This window comes from Mus musculus, chromosome 8, assembly GCF_000001635.26.
Source record: "Mus musculus strain C57BL/6J chromosome 8, GRCm38.p6 C57BL/6J".
In the NCBI taxonomy this organism is placed as follows: domain Eukaryota; kingdom Metazoa; phylum Chordata; class Mammalia; order Rodentia; family Muridae; genus Mus; species Mus musculus.
The window spans coordinates 120,868,430-120,881,605 of NC_000074.6; the positions used below are offsets into that span (position 1 = coordinate 120,868,430).

Here is a 13,176-nt window from a genome sequence, read left to right on the forward strand (position 1 = left end):
GAGGCCAGCCTCATTTCACCAGACCCAGGGCCTGGGGGGGGGGGGGGGCAGTGCTGGTTTCTCTTTTTTATCCGAGGAAGGGCTTCAAGTCTTCATTCCTCAGCCGCTTCTTTGTCCTTGTCCAGTGCCTCTACCTTGTCTGCCTGGCCCATGGTTCCGACACTGTGTTGGTTAGCAAATCTCCAGAGGCAGCTGGAGAGAGATCACGAGTGTCTCTCCCCCCCCCCCCACGCCCGCCCCCCCCCCCCCCCCCCCGCCCCAGTACAGGCTGCCTTCACCTGCCATGTTTGTTGGGATTCCGGCCTAAGGACAAAATTATGGGGCCAGAGAAGCCTCAGCTGCAAGCCTCAGCTCAAAGACAGGAGACCTGGGGTGTGTTCAGCCTTCCCAGGCTGCTATCTCATGTAGCCCAGGCTAGTCTTGAACACGTGATGTAGCTCAGGTTGCCCCTGAACTCCCAATTCTTTTGCCTTCACAGAAGTGGGTCCTAGGATTGCAGGGAAACAGTAAACTTGGCCAGCAAAGTGATGTTTGTTTTTTAAATAATTGGGATCTAGAAGTGGGATCTGCTAGCTGGGGTCTTATTTCTGATTAAACAAAACAAAACAACTCCCCACTCTAAACTCCAACAACAACCCCCCGAGACACCAAACCCTTCCCAGTGTGTCTGCAAAGTGGAATCCCCATCTTCCTGTGTAACATGAACAATCTTCCTTCACAGCAGCCTGTGGTTCCGAGGCTATTGTTGATAATGACATTTTGCCCACTGCTTTGTGGACACTGGAGTGTTGGATGGAACCATCCCCTTGGCCTCTGAAAGGCCAGACACCCAGATGTCTCTCGAGGATGTAGATGGAGTTAGCAGCTGGCTGAGTTGCTGGGACTGAGGCAGACTTTACTCCATGGTTCCATCGACAGCCAAGCAGAACTCAGGGTGGTTTCAGCAAGAAGACAGATGAGCTAGGATGTTCACAACAGACATGCTCTGTTGCTGGTTGGCTTCACAGCCTCACAGTCTCACGTGACGCTGAAGGCTTAAGTCTCCAAATGGTCTTAGAAACTGTCTCATCTCCAGGAGTTTTAAATCAAATCCGGCAGAAATCTTGTCTGAGGTCGGGAGGAGCTGGTCCTTAGGTTGGGTGTGACCGAGTAGGCAGGACTCAGGGGCCCTTCCATTTGGGGAACAGCCTTGGCTCTGCACATTAGGCTTCATCCAGCTGAACTTGTGTTTGAAGAAATGAATCTCAGATTAAAAACAGCTGAAGAGTTACAGCCCTCACTCTGAGGGTCCTTGTCCTGGCTGTATCCTAGAATCCCTGGGGGAATTATAACTACCCAGGAATCCCTGGGGGAATTATAACTAACTACCCAGGAATCCCTGGGGGAATTATAACTAATTACATTCGTCTGACATTTGTTGTTGGAATGGAAAACGGAGGCACCCACAGGCTAGCGGCTTGTGCGGAGTCAAATGCCACCTGCTCTCCAGGCTGGATTAGAACTTTGATCTAGCCGTTTATTACCACCTTTGGGTTTTGTTCTGCTCGATTCTGAGACAGGCTGGTCTTAGACTTGAACTGAGGCCTCTGTCTGTCCTTGCTTCTCTGGTCCTGTGGCACACTTGTCGTGGGAAAGGTACCATTCCCCCAGGAATGTGACTCTTCTGCAACCTCATTTTCACTTGGAACGCAAATTTTCAACCAGACATTTGAGTTTCTGGAGGGAAATAGAAACCTTGAGGCCAGAAAGCACATGGGTATTTATAATGTTTCTGGGAAACAGGCTCTGGGGTCATGCTGCACGGTCCAAGACTACACGGAGGCACAGTCCTCAGAGGGCAAGCTCCCAAGCTCATGGCTTAGCTTTATATCATATCATGCACTCAATTCCCATCCGAGGGGCTGGGGGCTGAGGGCCCTCCTGATGCTGACTGTTGGATGCAGGCAAATGGTCAACACGGACAAAGGTTCCCAGGCCAGTTTCAGTGCTGCCTTTCCTTTGAGAGCTAACGGAGGGCTGTGGTGGCGCAAGCCTTTAATCCCAGCTCTTGGGAGGCAGAGGCAGGTGGGATATCTGTGAGTTCAAGGCCAGCTTGGTCGATAGAGTGAGATTTTTGTCTCAAAGAACAAAGACAAAGAAAACCAAAACTAAAATAAATAAAAGAACTAAAAGGAGCCCTCATACACAAGCACACGCTGCGTGTGGTTAGCTGGTGTAGTTGTGTTGATGAGATGCAGGTTCAGTGAGAGACCCTGTCCCAAAAAAATAAGGAAGAATGATAGAGACTGTAGTCTCACCTTCACAGTTCCTTCTCCATGGGAGCCAAGCTGCTGTGGGCACATGGACGCCCCAGTGCATGGGATGGGTAGAGGGAGAGGAGGGTCCTTGTTGATGCTTCAGCCGAGTTCCTGGCTAACAGCCAGCACTGACTATCCGTCCATGAGCGGTTGTCCTGGTTGTCCCTTTAGACGACCCCACTAACACCTGGGAGCCAAAGAACCCTGCTGAACCTTTATCATCGGCCAGTCCCAAGTGGCGAGAAATGGCTGTTGCTTGTGGTGTATTTGTATGTTGCTACACATGGGATTGCATATACACATGCATGAACATGTGAGGTCAGGGATAATGTTAGGCATCACTCCCCAGCCTCCGTCTTAAGTCTCCTCGTTTTGTTTGTTTGTTTTCTTTTCTTTTTTTTTTGAGCCAAGATCTCACTATGTAGACCTTGCTCACCTGAAACTTATATTCATCTGCCTCTGCCTCCTGAGTGCTGGGATCAAAGGTGTGCACTACCACCCCCACACCAAGCTCTACCTGAACTGGAAGCTCACCAAATAGACTGGGTTGGCTGACTGGTGAGCACCAGAGGTCCTCCTGTCTCTACCTCCTTAGCTCAGGGTTTACACACGTGTGTCACCACGCCCAGCTTCTCCCGTGGGATCTGAACTCAGGTCCTGTGAGCACAATGAGTAAGTTACCCACTCAGCAGTCGCTGGAAACCGTTATGTTTGTTGAATGATATCGTTGGGGGTAGTTGCAGCAGACAATGAGAGTGAGTACCTTGCCTCCTATATCCTGTTTCCTTATTGATACTAGTACTTCTACACTGGCTGAGCCTCGGGCTTTCCTTAACCTTTGTGTGTCAGTTCACAGTTTTGCATCTGTGTGTCTGTGAGTGGCTCCCCATGATTCCCCCACACGACACTGCTGACCATTAATTACCCTACCCACCCCAAGGGGTCATGGGAAGTGGAAACTTATAGTTCCTTGAAAGTCAAATTACGTCAAATGATGGTTTGCTGGAGCACACAGGCGAAAGGATGTCTTGCTAAAGCAGACACGTGAAAGGATGTTGTCCTGAAGCAGACACAGGTGAAAGGATGCTTTGCTATAGCAAACACAGGAAAGGACTCTTGATGAAGGAGTAGAAATATGACCCCACAGACAGTAGGAGCAAGAGCATTGGTTTGCTTTGCTCTGCCTCGCTATTCTTCACTAACGACACACCTGTATTGGTTCGCCTTACCTAGCATTGTTGAGCTCAGCTTGTGGTAGTGCTGCCATTGAGAGAAACTCACCAAAGAACTTCTCGTGAGGTTCTTGGAGCCTCTTGCCACTTGAGTGGCCTCAGGCTGGTTGGCGAGCCTTGCGGTTTCTTCAGGATTGAACTACAGCTGCTGGTTGGTGCCTGGCGTCCGCCTGCCTGGAGGACTGGTCAGCAGCTGCTGAGTCGTAGTTGTGGTGTTTGCTATGGGACTGAGCTGCTGCCAGAGAAGATCGGGCTTGCCCCCAAAGGACTACTGCTAAACAGGTCCACTCCCCCCATATCCTAATAAATTTTCTCTTCACTAGCTCTGCTGGGTGACGGACAAGAGGAGAGGTTGAATATTTATTGAAAGTAGGTTGAAAAAAATGTATGCCTACAGTCATGGCCAACTGACTGAGCACAGCCAACTTGCCATCTGAGCTGATGGCGCTGAGCTAGACTCCTTGAAGCCAAATGCAGGCTGTTTCCTCTGAGCTTACACCATGGCCAGCCATGTGCCCGACTATTTAAAATGTTCAAAACCTTTGGCCCTGAGACCTTGACTTCATTACTATCCCATGGAAAGCAGGGCCAACCTCATTCCTAAAAGCTAGAAACAGCATTGAGAGGGGGAGGGGGAGGGGGAGGGGGAGAGAGAGAAGCAGACTGTTCCATCCCATAATGTCACAGAACCCTCTGCCGAGCTCAGAGGGCCTGTGAAGAGGAAGAGGCCGATGGCAGACAGGGATGTGGCCCATGTTCCTGGAAACACTCGGGCCCCAGTCACACAATCCACTTGATTGTAAGTATGGGTTTGCCTTTGCTAATGGCAGGGTTGGTGATGAGTGTTACCAGAGCGTGCCTGACCAGAGCATCTGTTGCCATTGTAGCCCTGGATGCTGGCCATTTGACACCCCCTCCCCCGCTCCCACTGTCTGTATTTCTGAGCTGAGAATGTGATTGCTTACCTGGGAAGGCTGTCGTGATCCTCCAGAAAATGCTAGCCTCTGCTGGAGCCTTTGGGGGTGGGACAGGGCACACAGTGTGGCTGTAGTGCAAATCTGAGCTGAGGTGTGATGTCCCTTCCGCAGCCTCTAAGGATGTTAGCCGGAGTCCTGGCACCACTCATGACTTGTTAAAGTGTGTCACCTGTGGGGAGCCCACTCATAGCATAGAGACAACCTGTGTCTTTACTGGACACTAAGCAAAGGACTCAGCAAGAAGATCCGACTCCCTCTCCCAGGGACCCGTGGCGAAGAAGAATTTTAGCCCATAATGTCATAAGTTGGCCACTTGATTCCAGCTGAGATCATTTGCAGGAAGGAAAAATGAATGTGCTATTAGCCTGTTGGATCTGGCCCCTGCCCACCAGCAGGACCTGTGCATGCTCAGGCACATGGTGCATGCTCAGATACATGGCACATGCTCAGATACACAGCGCATGCTCAGATATATGGCACATGCTCAGGCACATGGAGGGTGCTGGGGAAATCTCAGGATTAGAACCCTGGTTTGGCTGTCCGGGGTTGAGAGTTCTCTCTACCGAGGTCCTTGGGTCTCAACCCTTGACTCTCTTCCCACTTCAGCTCCCCTCACCTAAAAGACTGGTGATAAAAGCACTCAGTTAATTTGCCTGCTGGAAACAGACTTTCTAGATCAGACTAGAGCTTTGGGGGCAGGGCGGGGGAGAAGCCTGTGCTGGTTCTCAATAGTAAAATGCTGACTGGTGTAACACACAATACAGACAAGGCACTGGTGTGGTGAGAAGCTGGACACAGCAGAGCGATGGCGTTCAGTTCAGGGCATGCCTGGACTCCCAGCACGCCTGCTGCTCTCCTGACCTCCCCAGCAGGAATCTCTTTAGGTACCACATCTGATCATGGCTGCCTCCATCAACAGGTCGATGGAGATGCGAATTCTCTCCTTTTCCTTTCCGTAGCCATACTGTGAACTGTCCTTGAAGGCTGGTTGACCAGGCAGGGTCTTTTGCTCACATCAGCCTTGAGAGGGGCTGGGAAATCACCAAAAAGTCTGTCAGATAAATTCTCATTCACACCAGCCAAAAGCTGAATAGAGCCCAAAAGACCATTGGCAGGCCAGCAGGTAACCCAAGCTAAGTCTATGCAGTGGGATATTATTATGCAGTGAAAAGGCACACGGTTGCCCTTGATTAGGCAACCGGAGGACCTTTAGGACAGATTTCTGGCACACAGCTGCCAAGGTTTAAACAAGTACGACAAGGTGGGCTCCATCTTACTGTAAATAAATGTGACCTTGGGAAAACAAGATTTTCCAGATCTGATCCAAAGCAGAAGACCAAGCCTGCCTCAGCCTCGGACCGATGGAATCACTGGTCCTGTTGGGTTTGTAATCTTGCAGGAGGTAAAGTGATCTGATACCTACCTAGGCATAACTGTAACACCAGGCAGGCATGGGGCAGGGCTCCGACCTGCGGGAAAGGAAGTCACACCTGCACTGGGCAACTGGTTTTCACTGAAATAGAACTGTGGTCATTCTTGGGCTAACTGCAATGTTCTCACATTTACCCCCAAGCCACAAGACCACCGTGTGTGACCTACACATGCATCCAAACAAACACACAAATATAAAACACACATATGTATGCACCATACACACATGTACACACCATACACACATGTACACACCACACACACATGTACACACCACACACACATATACACACTACATACCCATGTACACACCACACACACATGTACACACCACACACACATATACACACTACATACCCATGTACACACCACACACACATGTACACACCACACACACATGTACACACCACACGCACATGTACACACCACATGCACATGTACACACCATACGAACATGTACACACCACACACACATGTACACACCACACGCACATGTACACACCATACGAACATGTACACACCACACACACATGTACACACCACACACAGGTACACACCATACACACATGTACACACCATACACACATGTACACACCATACATCTATACACATACATGCACCTATGACCCCAAACATGGAGACTTCCTTGTTCTGAAAGAGTGAAGATAATGTGTGCTGGCCTCTGTGGCAGGTCATGGCCCTGTCTCCTTCCTGTTGGCCCTGCCAGGACCACCCATTTCTGGAGCATCTTCAGTCTTGGTGGCTGAAGTCACTGACTGCTCAGTTGTGTGGTCTAACGTGGACTGAGGCACTGAGGCACGGGGACATCAGTCACAAGCCCTGTAACGAGGCTCTGCCAGTTCAAACTGCTTGAGGTGAAATTTCAATAGCTGGATGAGATGGCTCCTCTCAGAGATTCCAGCACTTGGGAGGCTGAGACTGGAGGATTGCTGCTTAGAGTTCTGCAACCAAAGCCCAAAACAAAAGTAGATTTAAAAAACAAAATAAAACAAAACAATTAAAAAAAAAAAACCCCTAACAGACCATTTGGACAAGACCAGAAGCAACTTAATCTTGTAGATTAAATGGAGCCCCACTCCCCACCCTCACCCAACCCCCAGCACAGTGCCGTGTGCCTTTCCTGATGGGCAGGGATACAGACAAGGCCTTCATAGTCTGGCCGCTGTACCCTGCAGCCCGGGATTTAAAGTGCTTCAGACTTCTGTGTTTGTAGCATTGGGGAAGGAACTTGGGAGCTTGCACACACAAGGGCACCTGTGACCTTGCTGTGTGCCCTCCTGCCCTCTGCCAGGACCTGTTTCTACAGGTGCTGCTGTGGGTTACACAGGCTTCAAGCACCGCAGCAAATTCTCCATCGGTTTACACCCAGCCTGAGCCTGGGTGGGCTCAGTCTTCCAAGGATTTCTTTTTTTCTTTTCAGTCTTTTTTTCTGAAGGAAGGGAGGCATCTTCATCCAATGCTTAGGGCTTTTTATCTGTCTTAGGATCCTGTCCCAGGAGGCTTTCTCATATCGAGTCTTCACAAGTTCTTTTAGCCACTGGAGGTCAGGCCACCGTGGTCAGAAGCGCTCAACAAGTCACTTCTAAGGCTCCGCTTGTTATATGGAAAGAGCCACTTTGGTCATCAATCAGACAGAAAGTTGCATCTGGCTTTATGACCACTTACTTCGAGTTTGCATGTGTACACTCATGTGTGTGTGTGTGTGTGTGTGTGTGTGTGTGTGTGTGCTTATAATAGCCTGGGGTCCTGGGAAATGAACGCTGGTCCGGACGCAGGCACGCATCAGAGGAGACATGCCCAGGTGGCATTAGCGATGGATCATTCTGACTAGTTTCTAAACACAAAACGTCCTGTGAGGAGCAGACAGCTTATCTGGTCCAGCGTTGACTCCCATCACAAAAATTTGAATTTGTGCCATTTCCTGTGATGCGGGCTTCCACAGGGGTGACGAGGGCATGTCTATTTTGGATTCCTCCTTCAAAAACCTCCCAGTATCGTGGAGATCAACTGGCACAAACAGAGCCCGGAGAGTCTCTTTCACAGAAAGGCCGGGCGTCTATCAATGGGGCACACTCGAGCCAGGCGGAAGGCTCCGCCAATGGCCGTTCCATCAACTTTGGCAGGTGTATACACTACGCCTTTGATCTCGGAGGTTTGCCGAATTTAGATGACATAACCCGTGTTTGGTTATCTTTCTCCAAGGTAGAAGGGACGTAAGCAGATATCCACTTTTGCAAGATAAAATTAGCACCCCTTTGCTGGAAGACAAACATCACAGGCAGGAAACCCCTGATTAAAGTACAAAGCAGACAGGGGTACTGGGCTGCACCCTCTGAGTTAGACCCCTATTTATAGTGATAGGAAATAGTATTGGTCTGACATAGGCAGTGAGCAGAAGTCACCACAGCCTGGAAGACATGGCTCAGAATTGTACAGTCACATACTAGAAAACAGGTTTGATTCATAAAGTCCCACTCTGGCAGCCACAATAGACATTAACCCGGAGCAAGAGGCTCCATGGTCTGAGCTTCTGTTCCCCCATTCCAGGACCCTTGGGAACAATTGTGCATTTATTGACTACACAGGAGATGGGCAGAGGAGAGGAGTGTGGGTCAATCCCAGAGCTGCTTACCCTGGTGTGAGGCTGGATCTGAGGGAATGCCCCGAGGTCCCTCCAGCCAGGGCACCAAGGGACCCTGCTTTTCACACACCTGCCTCTCACCTTGATGGCTGAACCTTAGGACCACGGACACACACACACTGGAGCATCTGGTCTGGGAAGATAAAAGAGATTCGGACCTCCTTCACTTCCCTTCGGAAGCCAGTTGCAGGGTTCTGTTTCCCGACTTGCTTCCTACGCAACCCGTATTGTTTCATTGGGAACAGAGCCTGGTACATCCATGGCTCTGTCTCCCAAATTAATTTACAATAAAAATATGATTTAATGGAACAGGAGGAAGAGGAAAAAACTTCCATGCAATTTCTGTGTTGACATTAAACATGGGCTTCATTTTGATACACACTCTCTTTTTCTCTCTCTGTTTTCTTTCTTTTTTCCTTTCTCTCTCTCTCTCTCTCTCTCTCTCTCTCTCTCTCTCTCTCTCTCTCTCTCGGCAGGGTCTTACTGGGTAACCATAGCTAGCCTAGAACTGGCTACATAGACCAGGCTGACCTAAGACTCAGCGAGATCCACCTGCCTCCAATTTCCAAGAGCTGGGACTAAGGGTATGTGGCACCATGCTTGGCTTGATTTTATTTTTAACGACATCTTCCCAAGCCTTGTTCGTTGTCACGGTATTATTCTATCTGCAGCAACTTCACAGGGTCTGTCTCCCCTCACCAGACCTCTGTGATCTCAGCACAGAGCAGATCAAGACAAACCTTGCCTTAGTCACGGGTGTTCTCACAACCATGTGCAAAATGGACCACACTCCCCCCTCAAACCATAGGGGACAGGGAGCCACGAACTCGATTTCTCCTGTCTGTCTGCTTTCCTGGTTCGTCTGCTTCTGTCTTCTCTGGTGGACATTTCCTAGCTTGTACAACTCTGGGCCGTACCCCTTATCACGCGGGCTTCTCTTTCTTGCCTTGTGATCTTTTAGAATTGAATTTTTACTGGAAACCACAGAGCATGTGGATCTCGGTGAGGCTTGCTGAAGTCTTCAGCCTGGACAGTGTGAGCTGGTGGAGGCATTGAGTTGGGACTGCTAGTTGAGCTTGCCACTCTTGGATAAAAAGGGGCCATGGAGAGAGGTCTAGGCCTGAGCCCTAACTTTACAACAATCAAGACCTGGGTGAGCCCTGGATCCCCTGCAAACTTCAGTCAGTGTGGGTGAATGGGCAGTGTGTCCTGTGCAGACATCACTAGACGATCTGTGCAATGCACATCCCTGATCAGGCACTCCATCCCCTTGCTAACCCCTCACTGACTCCCCCTGCAGACACCCCTCCCCCTTGTTGACATCCCTCCCCCCACGCTGACACCCCTAAGGTTCTTACACACACAGGCTTGGGGTCCAGAGGATGAGAGATTTTAGGATTACTCTTGGTGACTCTACGGCACAGGGCAAGGTGGGAACTCTTCTGAGTCTCCCATAAGGCTTCAGGGGCTGCTTGCCCTGAGCAGGTGATATCACCTGCCACTCTGTTCCCAGAATGCCCTGTCCCCCATCTGTATTGTGTTTGTGGGCCTGTGGCTCCATACACCTGTGAAAGGGGCCCTATTGACCTTCCAGAGCAGGTGGATCTCAGGAGGAGATGTACCCAGGGGGAGAGGGAGAGAGAGAGACAGAGAGACAGAGACAGAGACAGAGACAGAAACTGCTGCTGCTTTCTAATCTTCAGGGTCTGTTCCTAATCAGTTAAAACGTATTCTACATTCTCCACAACTAACTGGCCTTCCTTTGCTCCCATGTACAAAGCTGTCTGACCTCAAAGAAATCATCTCATTGGGAGAAAAGCTCCCCCCCCCCCCAATCTGCCCCTCAGTCCGTGTTCACAAAGCTTCCATCAGCTCATGACAATGACTTCAGGCTCATTCTCACCCCACTTTGACCTTTGTGTATCACCTGGTTGAGGGTCCTCTGTCTCCCGTGGGCTTTTTAATAAGTGTCATGAAGGGCTGCAGAGACGGCTCAATGGGTAAAGAACCTAATTCCCATGCTTGAGGTGGGTGTGGTCAAATGGACACCTGTACGCCATCACTGTGTGTGTGTGTGTGTGTGTGTGGGGAGACAGGAAGGTTGCTGGAGCTTATGGCCACAGGCTGAGCTCCAGGCTCAGTGACAGAATCAGGTAGAGAGTGAAAGAAGAAGAAGGAGGAGGAGGAGGGAGGAAGAGGAGGAGGAGAACAAGGAGAAAGGAGGAGGGGAAGGAGGAGGAGAACAAGGAGAAAGGAGGAGGGGAAGGAGGAGGAGCAGGAGGAGGAGGAGGAAGAGAAGAAGAAAAAGAAGAAGAAGAAGAAGAAGAAGAAGAAGAAGAAGAAGAAGAAGAAGAAGAAGAAGAAGAAGAAGAAGAAGAAGAAGAAGAAGAAGAAGAAAAAGACCAGAGAAAGATCTACCAGAGTGGAGAGGGCACCCTATTTTTTTTCGGAGGGTTTCACATTTGTGAATTGTTCTTTTTTTAGTTATGAAGGCTTGGGGACTTTAAAATATAAGTACAAGCTGGTGCAGAGACTGGCATGCTTGCCTACATCTGGAGGCTAAGGGTTTTATTCAGCCATGAAAGGAAGAAGAATATAGAGGTGAATTTAGGTCTTGGCATCGATGACAAGGGAAACGGGCCCAGAAGCGGCAAGTGACTCGCCCAGGGTTGCCCAGCAATGGGGCAACAGACAAAAACACACACATAAAAATAAGTCTCCTACAGTAGTGGATCACCCCAACGTGGCCTTGCCACTCCATGTTTCTTTTGCTGATCTTTCTACTGTGGAGTGGCCATCCCGTTTTTTAAAAGGTGAGCTCTCATTCTCTGTACCATGTTTTCCATCGTCTGGGCAGATAACAATGTGTTTTCTGACAACAGGAGATGTACCATCAGGTTCTCTGCTGCCCTACTGTGTGAAGGGAACCTGGGGTCCCTTCACACAGGGCAAGCAACTGAGCTGAGCAAGAACTGCCTGTAAGAGACAGAAGTAGAATTTGGTTTTGGGGGCTTCCATTCATGGGATCTCAAGCTGTGCCTGCTGCTGCTTCCTGGCCTCTGGGTCGGGACCCTGGCTGGCGGCAAGGAGAGCCCTGTGTCTGGCTGGGAGCTGGCCGCAGGATGTGGACTGTTTATTATTTCTGGGGCTCATGGCTAGGCCTCCATCTGATGCTGGAAAAGAACGGGTAAAAGACTTTGAAGAAGGTGGAAAGGAGTTTTGTGTCCAAAGAGACATGGTGGGAGTCAGGGGATGGATAGCTAGAGCCGGGCGGCTTCTGTGTCATGCAGTGAAGCTGTGTCAGGACCTGGTTCTCATGGTGACACGGTGAGGCTTGGGGCTGACTGTGGGGGTGTTGGTAGGTTCCCCCTGGGGGAGGTCTGGTGCCCACCTTCTGTTGGTACTTGAGGACATCTGGTATCGGCCAGACCCAGTTACTCTGGCTGAGGCCTTGATGCTGGGGTGTGTATGTCACAGCTGCGTTTCTGCTGCTTAGCTATTGGGGCATCTAAGACTGCTCACAGTTTCTAGATCAGTTCCTGAGGCTAGACCTGGGGCTGTAGCTCCTGGGAGGTGGCAGGCTAGTATCTCAGGTCACCATGGCTACTACTGTCTGCTGCGAACTCCCAATGAGCCACAGGCTTTCCATTCCCTGTTCGTGTCCTTTGATAACAGCTACTAGTGGGTACTACTGCCACTCTGACCTCCCAAATGGGCACCCCAGGCTCAGCATGGCACAGTGACTTGTCCAGCCAGCAGAATGTCCTGGCTTTAACCGTAGCTATCGAACTCCTGTCACCACGTCCTGAGACGCAGTCGCCTTCCTGCCCTACAGCCTTTGTCAGGATCCAGCAGTCCGGTCTTTGCCTTGGTTTCCCTATCTATAACATGAGGGACCAGCAGGGCAGACCCTGCCCTGTAGGGCTATTCTGTCAAGTGAGCTTCTCTCCACACTGCAGGCTTGCCTCCCTCGAAGCTGTTAGCAACTTCATCTCTTCTGCTGAGAGGAAAGGACAGTGGTGTTGACACCAAGGTCTCCGGAGTGGGAGACACTTTGCACCCACACCTATGGCTTCAACTTCACCAGAAGAAGTGCTAATCCGCCGGTATTTGCAACTGGTTCCTGACACCTTCCCGTCCCCCTCAGGAGCAGGGTTGTCACTCAGAGCAATTATATTCCCAGCAACAAGTTCCACCTGTTGTTTTTCCCACCACTGACAGGAGGTGGGTGAGCTCTCCTCCAAACTGCTGTCTCTCCGGTGTCTGTGTGTGTGTGTGTGTGTGTGTGTGTGTGTGTATGTGTGTAACTGTAGAGAGAAGCAGAGTCTGGGCCCTCTGTATTCTAAAGCAAAATGAGGCCACCTGTCCAGCCCAGAGCAGAAGGAGAGGCCGGAGTTGTTTTTCAGTGTGTCTGTCTGTCCTTCTGTTCCACTTGTGGACAGAGCAGGAGCCTGAGACCCCTTGTTGCTGAGGGTAGGGAGCTGTTATGTCTCAGAGTGAGCAGAGTGGGCATCGCACTCGTCCCTCAGCCAACAGGGCTTCCATGTCACCGTGGGGGGACCAGAGGCCTTGAGCAG

The 13,176-nt window shown here is 50.4% G+C and overlaps 2 long non-coding RNA genes across 5 annotated transcripts; one reads left to right on the top strand and one right to left on the bottom strand.

Annotated features, from left to right (window-relative positions):
• Positions 1-560: 560 nt before the first annotated feature.
• On the bottom strand, positions 561-6,168 carry Gm33368. Of its 4 annotated transcripts, none has more exons than XR_879263.1 (4): positions 5,930-6,168; positions 3,579-5,537; positions 2,298-2,484; positions 561-1,716 (listed from the first exon to the last, which is right to left on the bottom strand). It is a non-coding gene; the product is annotated as a predicted gene, 33368 (long non-coding RNA). The 4 variants fall into 4 exon arrangements; XR_879264.1 differs by having other exon boundaries at positions 3,579-3,761; positions 4,495-6,168; XR_001778677.1 differs by having other exon boundaries at positions 3,579-3,764; positions 4,495-6,168.
• Positions 6,169-11,573: 5,405 nt separating this feature from the next.
• Gm26878 lies at positions 11,574-12,788 on the top strand. Its single transcript, XR_388115.2, has 2 exons — positions 11,574-11,926; positions 12,559-12,788. It is a non-coding gene; the product is annotated as a predicted gene, 26878 (long non-coding RNA).
• The last annotated feature ends 388 nt before the right edge of the window (positions 12,789-13,176 follow it).